Genomic DNA, 11,046 nt, shown 5'->3' on the forward strand with positions numbered 1-11,046 from the left:
CACACTTTTACCAAGAAAAAAATCTTGCTAATAAGTGAGTGCATCTTATCGACAGTGTCCTTCCAGATCACTGAGAGAACTGCTCTTCCACCTCCAGCCCCACACTTATCTAACTGATTGGTGCAGACCAGGAGAGGAAAGTAGCGGGATCTGCACAGAGGCTGCATGTCCTGAGTTAGCAGCTGAAGAACCTTCTACTTGACTAGCTCAAGGACCTTCCAGATCATGTAATCAAATCACATCACCTGGAAGAAACTGCAAAACGGGGTAATGTATATACAGTATATGTGTATGCAAATGTGCATATGTAACAGAGGTGTGTGTGTATATAAATGTGCATATATAGCAGAGCTGAGTGTGCATGTACTGTCCATGCAGCAGTGTTATGTGCTTGCCTGACTGTCTATGCAAATGCTGGAGCTCATCCCATTGATTGCCCGTACTCCTTTCCTGTGGGCATACCACTACTCAGACAATGCAGGGTGAGGGTACCACACTCCGGTAAGAATTTATTAGTCACCAATGGTTAACAGCATATGGTATTAGGTATTCAGTGGCGCTGGTAGGTATGCCTCTTTGAACCTGCTGCAAGTAAGACAACTTACCACAAGTGGTCAGGGAATGTTAGAATAATATGCTTATGAACTTGCGCTCAATGGAGGCATATACAAAAGTGGGGTGACACTCGAGTTAATTAAACATAAGACAATTTATTAAGAAAAAATGATAAAAATAGGTCTTTTTGATAAAATTAGTTAAATAATTTAAAAAGGAGGGATGAGGTGATGCGTCATATGGGGTATAGTTGGATGGGTGGCAGGCGTTCTTCTCTGTTGAGGAAATACTTGGCACGTTGTAGGACGAGTTTGCACCTGGTTAAAAAGCGGATAAGTATTAAGTGAAAGGGAGGGGAGTTTGGTAAACAGTTCTTAGGGAGTGTATTATTGGAAGCTACAAACACGAAACGCGCGTTAGGGGCACTCTGGACCACTTGTCCTGACCTTGGGTAATTATAATTGATTTGATGGTTATTGATGTACTTTAACCAACACATATACTGTTTTGTTAGGTATTTTCTATTCATGTTTATGGCAGGGTTTCCTTTGGTTTAAATCCTATGACAGGATGATAAGCATCTGTTATTAGCATTGGTGATGGTGTGACATTTGTTCACTCTAACACAGTGGAACTATACAGAATTTAGTATTTATATGTGATACATATTTTTTTGATGCCCTGTTGTGTCTACCTGCTGTCTATGCGATTTATCAATACTTACCCACTGCAATAAGTATATAGTGTCTGTGATTTCCCAGATATATCTACACTTACCTCTTGTTAAATTTGTCATACAATATATATGCCCCCTAGGTCAGGTTTATATTCTTGGTACAACTTATTTTTCGGTATTTAATATTTTTATTATTTCTGCTCAATACAATTTCTTATATTGTATCTCTATTTGGCTGTATACTCCTAATTTCTTCTATGTAGGATTTATGCTTGATACATAGGAGGGCCTTTGATTTATTGGTCTTATATCGGTACCTTTGCAACCATATTGTTCAAGATATACTGATGGTATTGATTACAGAAAAAATTCCAAACTACTGAAGGTTCCAGTGAGTGCTGTTGCAGCAGTAATCTGGTAGTTGAAAGAACATCATTTCACCATAAACCTGCCACAGCCAGATTTCAGACCGAAGAGTGAAACAAATTATCCTAAAAATTGTCCAAGAGCCAACTATTATCTGAGGAAAGCTACAGGAGGACCTGGAATCAGGAGGTAAAATTGTTTCAAAGAAAACTATAAGTGATGCACTCTAGCTCCATTTCTGAACAAAAAGCATGTTCAAGCATGTTTAACCCCTTAAGCCCCGAGGGTGGTTGGCACGTTAATGACCAGGCCAATTTTTACAATTCTGACCACTGTCACTTTATGAGGTAATTACTCTGGAACGCTTCAACAGATCCCCCTGATTCTGAGACTGTTTTTTCGTGACATATTGTACTTCATGATTGTGGAAAAATTTCTTCGATATCACTTGTGTTTATTTGTGAAAAAAACGGAAATTTGGCGAAAATTTTGAAAATTTTGCAATTTTCAAAATTTGAATTTTTAAGCCCTGAAATCAGAGAGATATGTCACACAAAAGAGTTAATAAATAACATTTCCCACATGTCTACTTTACATCAGCACAATTTTGGAACCAAAATTTTTTTTTGTTAGGGAGCTATAAGGGTTAAAAGTTGAGCAGCGATTTCTCATTTTTCCAACAAAATTTACAAAACCATTTTTTTAGGGACCACGTCACATTTGAAGTCACTTTGAGAGGTCTTTATGACAGAAAATACTCAAAAGTGACACCATTCTAAAAACTGCACCCCTCAAGGTGCTCAAAACCACATTCAAGACCTTTATTAACCCTTCAGGTGCTTCATAGGAATTTTTTGAATGTGGAAGAAAAAAATGAACATTTAACTTTTTTCACAAAAATGTTTCTTTAGACCCAATTTTTTTTATTTTCACAGGGGTAACAAGAAAAAATGGACCCCAAAATTTGTTGTGCAATTTCCCCTGGGCACGCAGATACCCAATATGTGGGGAAAAAACACTGTTTGGGCACACGGCAGGGCTTGGAAGGGAAGGAGCGCCATTTGACTTTTTGATTGTAAAATTTGCTTGAATAATTAGCGGACGCCATGTTGTGTTTGGAGAGCCCCTGTGTGCCCAAACTTTGGAGCTCCCCCACAAGTGACCCCATTTTGGAAACTAGACCCCCCCCAAGGCACCTATCTAGATGCATAGTGAGCACTTGGAACCCCCAGGTGCTTCACAAATTGATTCGAAAAAATGAAAAAAAAAACCTTTTTCATTTTTACGAATCAATTTGTGAAGCACCTGGGGGTTCCAACTGCTCACTATGCATCTAGATAGGTGCCTTGGGGGGTCTAGTTTCCAAAATGGGGTCACTTGTGGGGGAGCTCCAATGTTTGGGCACACAGACTCTCCAAATGCAACATGGTAACCGCTAACAAATTGAAGGGAAAATCGGCTCAAATTGTTAGCGGACACCATGTTGCGTTTGGAGAGCCCCTCTGTGCCCAAACTTTGGAGCTCCCCCACAAGTGACCCCATTTTGGAAACTAGACCCCCAAGGCACCTTTCTAGATGCATAGTGAGCACTTGGAACCCCCAGGTGCTTCACAAATTGATTCGTAAAAATGAAAAAGTGAAAGAAAAACCACTTTTTCATTTTTATGAATCAATTTGTGAAGCACTTGGGGGTTCCAAGTGCTCATTATGCATCTAGCTAGGTGCCTTGGGGGGTCTAGTTTCCAAAATGGGGTCACTTGTGGGGGAGCTCCAAAGTTTGGGCACAGAGGGGCTCTCCAAACGCAACATGGTGTCCGCTAACAATTTGAGCCGATTTTCCCTTCAATTTGTTAGCTAGGTGCCTTGGGGGATCTAGTTTCCAAAATGGGGTCACTTGTGGGGGAGCTCCAATGTTTGAGCACACAGGGACTCTCCAAATGCAACATGGTATCCGCTAACAAAGTGAATGGAAAATCGGCTCAAATTGTTAGCGGACACCATGTTGCGTTTGGATAGCCCCTGTGTGCCCAAACTTTGGAGCTCCCCCACAAGTGACCCCATTTTAGAAACTAGACCCCCCACAGCACCTATCTAGATGCATAGTGAGCACTTGGAACCCCCAGGTGCTTCACAAATTGATTCGTAAAAATGAAAAAGTGAAAAAAAAAACACTTTTTTATTTTTATGAATCAATTTGTGAAGCACCTGGGGTTCTAAGTGCTCACTATGCATCTAGATAGGTGCCTTGGGGGTCTAGTTTCCAAAATGGGGTCACTTGTGGGGGAGCTCCAATGTTTGGGCACACAGGGACTCTCCAAATGCAACATGATATCCGCTAACAAATTGCCGGCTCAAATTGTTAGCGGACACCATGTTGCGTTTGGAGAGCCCCTGTGTGCCCAAACTTTGAATCTCCCCCACAAGTGACCCCATTTTGGAAACTAGACCCCCCAAGGCACCTATCAGGATGCAAAGTGAGCACTTGGAACCCCCAGGTGCTTCACAAATTGATTCATAAAAATAAAAAAGTGGTTTTTTTTTCACTTTTTAATTTTTACGAATCAATTTGTGAAGCACCTGGGGGTTCCAAGTGCTCACTATGCATCTAGATAGGTGCCGTGGGGGGTCTAGGTTCTAAAATGGGGTCACTTGTGGGGGAGCTCCAAAGTTTGGGCACACAGGGGCTATCCAAACGCAACATGGTGTCCGCTAACAATTTGAGCCGATTTTCCATTCACTTTGTTAGCGGATACCATGTTGCATTTGGAGAGTCCCTGTGTGCTCAAACATTGGAGCTCCCCCACAAGTGACCCCATTTTGGAAACTAGACCCCCCAAGGCACCTATCTAGACGCATAGTGAGCACTTGGAACCCCCAGGTGCTTCACAAATTGATTCATAAAAATGAAAAAGTGTTTTTTTTTTCCACTTTTTCATTTTTATGAATCAATTTGTGAAGCACCTGGGGGTTCCAAGTGCTCACTATGCATCTAGATAGGTGCCTTGGGGGGTCTAGTTTCCAAAATGGGGTCACTTGTGGGGGAGCTCCAATGTTTGGGCGCACAGGGGCGCACAGGGGCTCTCCAAACGCAACATGGCGTGCGCTAACAATTTGAGCCGATTTTCCATTCAATTTGTTAGTGGACACCATGTCGCGTTTGGAGAGCTCGTGATGTGCCTAAACAGTGGAGCTCCCCCACAAGTGACCCCATTTTGGAAACTATACCCCTCAAGGATTTTATTAAGGTGTATAGTGAACATTTTGAACCCAGAGGTACGACACAGAATTTGTTTACATTACGTCATCATATTGAATAAGTTGTCATTAGTCTTGAGCGCAAGTGCTCGCTACTTGAGTTTGCATCGGGTACTCAGGTATGCACCATGTACAGCGTGTGCTCGAGTGACATGCTCGAGTTCCTGCTCCGCATGTTTCACGGTTATTAGACACCCAAAAAAAAAACATGCGGGGATCGCTCGTGCATGGCAGGCAATCCCCGTAAAGTTTTTTTTGGCCGCGAAGCATATGGGGCAGAGACTCGAGCATGTCACTCAAATACCCACAATACTCAATACATACCAGAGCACCCGATGCAAACTCAAGTAGCGAGCACTTGCGCTCAACACTATTCGCCATATCGTCATCTTTTTTTTCTTACTTTTGAAAAAAATCCCAACCCCATCACAACCCTAGCCCTAACCCTAGTATAACCCTAACCATAGCACAACCCTAGCCCCAGCACAACCCTAGCCCCAAACCCAGCCCTAACCCTAGCCCAATCCTAACCCAAGAGTTTATTTTTGACGCCGTTCCTTGTGCGGTATAAGTGATTAGATGACTTTATTCTTCGGGTCGGTGTGATTACAGCAATGCCAGAATCATATGGGGTTTTTATGACTGACAGCTGTCACACACTAAAAGACGCATTTTTTGTAAAATCTAGTTTTTGCATCGCCATATTTTGAGAGCTATAATTTTTCCAGATTTTGGCAGACAGTCATGTGACGGCTCGTTTTTTGCGGGATGACTTGACGTTGTTATTGGTGCCATTTTCAGGCACGTGACATTTTTTGATCGCTTTCTATTCCGATTTTTGGGAGGCAGAATAAACAAAAACCAACAATTCAGGAATTGTTTTTTTTTTTTATTTATTCTGTTCCGCGTGTGGTAAAATTGATGAGGTAGCGTTATTCTTCGGGTCAGTACGTTTACAGCGGTACCACATTTATATTGTTTTTTCTATGTTTTGCACTTTTACATAATAAAAGCAATTTTATAGAAAAAAATATTTTTTAGCATCGCTTTATTCTGAGAGCTATAACTTTTTTATTTTTCGGCTGATGGAGCTGTATGTCGGCTTGTTTTTTGCGGGACGAGATGACGTTTTCAGCGGTACCATTTTTATTTACATGCGTCATTTTGATCACCTTTTATTCCACTTTTTGTTTGGCGGTATGGTGATAAAGCATTGTTTTTTGCTTCGTTTTTTTTTTTTTTTTTTTTTACAGTGTTCACTGAAGGGGTTAACTAGTGGGACATTTTATAGGTCAGGTTGTTCCGGACGCGGCGATACCAAATATGTGTACTTTTATTGTTTTTTTTGTTTTTTTTAATAATAATATTTATTGATGGGTACATTATATTTTTATTTTTGGTGGATTATTTTTTTTTAATATTTTTGCAATTTTTTTTTTTTTTTCACTTACAGACAGTTTATACACTTTATTACTTTGTCCCATTCTGGGACTTTCACTTTTTTTTCTCTGATCGCCTGCATGGCACAGGAATGCAGCACCATCCCTGAGTCATGCAGGCTGTCAGCGGTGCACATTGAGAAGATTGTTTGGAGATGCACTGCGCATGTCCAAACAATCTTCCTGCTGTCTGGTGACCCGGATGTTGTCATGACGAAGCCTTTGCAGACTGCGCTGGAAGCCGGAAGAGGAGGTGAGTATCGCCGATCACCTCCCCTTGCCCCCGCAATGCCGCGATCGACTTCGATAGACTTCGATCGCAGCATCGCGGGGGTTAATGTGCTGGGAGCGGTGCAGGACCGCTCCCTGCACATAGTATCGGGTGTCAGCTGTGACAATCAGCTGACACCCGGCGGCGATCGCGCCCGCACAGCCTGTGTGCGCGCGTGATCGCCATGACGTACTAATACGGGTCTGGCTCTTAAGTCCCAGGGCACAGACGCGTATTAGTACGTCAGATGTTGTTAAGGGGTTAAAGTTTGTTCAACAACATGTGGACAAGAATGTGAATTACATAGTCTGATCAGATGAGACCAAAAGTGAACTCTTTGGATGCCATAATACACTCCAAGTTTTGACACTAAAAGGCACTGCATATCACCCCCAAAACAACATACCAACAGTGAAGTTTGGAGGTGGGAGCATCATGGTATGGGGCAGTTTTTCAGCATACGGCACTAGCAAACTTTGTATAAATGAAGGAAGGATGAATGCACAAATATACAGAAACATTTGTGATAAAAAATCAGCCATCTTCCAGGATGATGAACATGAATCTAGGGTTTACATTTCAGCAAGATAATGATCCCAAACACACAGCCAAGGAAACTCTGAAAAAAAGCTGGTAGAATGACCCCGCCAATCACCTGACCTGAATTCAATAGAAAATGTATGGAAGAAACTAAAGGCCAGAGTTCATAGAAGAAGCCCATGGGACCTTAGGATTTGAAGAGCGTTTGTGTTGAAGAATTGTCCAAAATCACGCTTGAGTAATGCATGCTACTAGTTTCTCCATACAGGAGGCATCTTCAAGCTGTCATCACCAACAAAGGCTTTTGTACGAAGTATTACTTTTATTTTATTTTTCATGATTACACATAATTAAATTTATGGCTATCTATGATTGGATTTCTTTACCTGTGTGGATTAGATGGGTTGTTACCGACAACTGGTGAAAATTTCATGTCAATAGAACGTTTAGATAGTTAGGTCCAAAAAATATTTGGACAGTGACATAAGTTTTGGAATTTTAGCAGTTTACCAAAAGATATTCAAGATAAAATTATATAATCAATCTGGGCTTATAGTGCCAACTTTCAGCTTTAATTTGAAGGTATTAACATCCTAATTGGAGTAAAGGTTTAGAAATTACAGCTCTGTTATATGGAGCCGCCTCTTTTGGTCAATTCTCAAAAGCTCTTTCATTGGCTGTATGGGCTCTTCTCTCATTAATCCATCATCAATGAAGCAAGTAAAAGGTCTTGAGCTGATTCCAGGTGTGGCTTTTCTATTTGGAAGCTGTTGCTATGAACCCATAACACAGAAAGATGCTCTCAATGGAAGTGAAAAGATCAAATCACCAAAGGGATTGCAGAAATGTTAGGAGTGACCAAATCAACAGTTTGATACATTCTTCTAAAAAAAGTGCACTGTTGAGCTTGGAAACTCAAAAAGTTGTGGACGTCCACTGAACAAAAACAGTGGTGGCTGATTGAATAATTCTTTCCATGGTGAAGAAAAGCCCCTTTACAATATCAACCTAAAGCCCCCGTCTCACATAGCGATATCGCTAGCGAGATTGCTGCTGTGTCACGGTTTTGGTGACGCAACAGCGACCTCACCAGCGATGTCGCTATGTGTGACACTTTGCAGCGATCAGGCCCCTGCTGTGAGGTCGCTGATCGCTGCAAAGTATCCTGGACCATTTTTTGGTCGTTGGCCTCCCGCTGGCCAGCACACATCGCTGTGTGTGACCAGCGGGACCAACAATCAGGCTGGTATCCATGGTAAACAGCGGGTTACTAAGTGCGCGCGTGCCCCTAGTAACACGATGTTTACCATGGATACCAGCCTGATCGTTGGTCCCGCTGGTCACACACAGCGATGTGTGCTGGCCAGCGGGACCAACGATCAGGCTGGTATCCATGGTAAACATCGGGTCACTAGGGGCACGCGCGCACTTAGTAACCCGCTGTTTACCATGGATACCACTCTGCTACGGTGCGCGGGAGGTTACCGTTCACCTTAGCAGAGTCGTATCCATGATAAACATCTGGTTACTAAGTGCGCGTATGCCCCTAGTAACCCGATGTTTACCATAGTTACCAGCCTGCTTCTGCTTCAGCAGCAGGCTGGTAACCGGGAGCAGAACATCGTGGACGATATCGCTGCTTCCCTCATCGCTGGTGAGCCTGCCTGTTTGACAGCTCACCAGCGATGTATTAGCGATGCAGCAACGATCCCTGACAGGTCGTATCGTTGTCGGGATCGCTGCTGCATCGCTTAGTGTGACGGGGCCTTAAGTGATGAACACTGTCCAGGAAGTAGGTGTTTTTTAGTGTCTAGGTCCAACATAAAAGAGAAGACTTCAAGAGAGAGCAAATACAGAGGGTTCACCACAAGGTGCAAAGCATTAATGAGCCTTAAAAATACAAAGGCTAGATTAGACAATATGAGGCGGGTGTGTAGTACCGTGCCACGGCCACTACCAGAAGACAGCTAGCTCCGCAAGTGAGTATTTCTGGACGGCAACAATAAGTGATCGGCAGGGGAGTCGGGTGTTTGACCCCAACCCATCAAACATCGATGACCTATCCTAAGGATAGATCATCAATGAAAAAGTAGTGGACAACCTCTTTTAGTTGCCCCATTACTTTTGAGCCCTCGAAATGAAGAGGCTTTGTAGACCAATGGATGCAATTCCTAAACGTTTCACAGGGTATTTTTGTTCAACCCCTTTTTTTGTATAATTTTAAATCCAAATTAGTGGCTTGCGGAGCTTAAATCACGAATATTCAGTCACATTCCAAATACTTCTGGACCTAACTGTATTCATATATTTTCTAATGATGAGCAAGCATGCTTGCCACTGCTCGATACTTAATAGATCATCGCGGTGCTCGGATTTTCAATCAAATATCTCTGGTGCCATAGTTCCTGCCCCACATGTTTCGCGGATGTTAGACAACCATTAAACACACAGGGATTGCCTGCCTTACACGGTAATGCCGTGTTGCCATGTTGGCTACTTGAATTACTGTGATTGGCCGGCCGCATTCCTTCATCTGGTTTTATACTCGAACAAGTAATGAGCGCACCCCGATGACTGATTAAGTATCGAGCAATGGCGAGCACGCTCGCTCATCACTAATATTTACAATACATGGACAGATATTGCATCTCTCATACACGCGCGGCTCCGCTCCGTACACCTCATACACACGCGGCTCTGCTCTGTACACCACGTACACGTGGCTCCGCTCCGTACACGCGCGGCTCCGCTCCGTACACCTCGTACACGCGCGGCTCCGCTCCGTATACCTCATACACACGCGGCTCCGTTCTGTACACCTTGTACACGTGCGGCTCCACTCCGTACATGTGCGGCTCCGCTCCGTATGCCTCGTACACGCGCGGCTCCGCTCCATACACCTCGTACACACGTTGCTCCGCTCCGACACCTCGTACACGCGGCTCCGCTCCCTACACCTCGTACACACGCGGCTCCGCTCCGTACACCTCGTACACACGCGGCTCCGTTCCGTACACCTCTTACACATGCGGCTCTGCTCCGTACACCTCGTACACGCGCGGCTCCGCTCCGTACACGCGCGGCTCCGCTCCGTACACCTCGTACACGCGCGGCTCCGCTCCGTACACCTCGTACACGCGCGGCTCCGCTCCGTACACCTCGTACACGCGCGGCTCCGCTCCGTACACCTCGTACCCGCGCGGCTCCGCTCCGTACACCTCGTACCCGCGCGGCTCCGCTCCGTACACCTCGTACCCGCGCGGCTGCGCTCCGTACACCTCGTACCCGCGCGGCTGCGCTCCGTACACCTCGTACACGCGCGGCTCCGCTCCGTACACCTCGTACACGCGCGGCTCCGCTCCGTACACCTCGTACACGCGCGGCTCCGCACACCTCGTACACGCGCGGCTCCGCTCCGTACACCTCGTACACGCGCGGCTCCGCTCCGTACACCTCGTACACGCGCGGCTCCGCTCCGTACACCTCGTACACACGCGGCTCTGCTCTGTACACACGCGGCTCTGCTCTGTACACCTCGTACACACGCGGCTCTGCTCCGTACACCTCGTACACGCGCGGCTCCGCTCCGTACACCTCCTACACACGCGGCTCCGCTCCGTACACCTCGTACACACGCGGCTCCGCTCCGTACACCTCGTACACACGCGGCTCTGCTCCGTACACCTCGTACACACGGCTCTGCTCCGTACACCTCCTACACACGCGGCTCTGCTCCATACACCTCGTACACACGCGGCTCTGCTCCGTACACCTCGTACACACACGGCTCCGCTCCGTACGCCTCGTACACACGCGGCTCTGCTCCGTACACCTCGTACACACACGGCTCTGCTCCGTACACCTCGTACACACACGGCTCCGCTCCGTACACCTCGTACACGCGCGGCTCTGCTCCGTACACCTCGTACACACACGGCTCCGCT

The sequence above is a fragment of the Phyllobates terribilis genome, unplaced genomic scaffold (genome assembly GCF_046119375.1).
Source record: "Phyllobates terribilis strain yellow unplaced genomic scaffold, ASM4611937v1 Scaffold_69__1_contigs__length_7402412, whole genome shotgun sequence".
Classification (NCBI taxonomy): Eukaryota; Metazoa; Chordata; class Amphibia; order Anura; family Dendrobatidae; genus Phyllobates; species Phyllobates terribilis.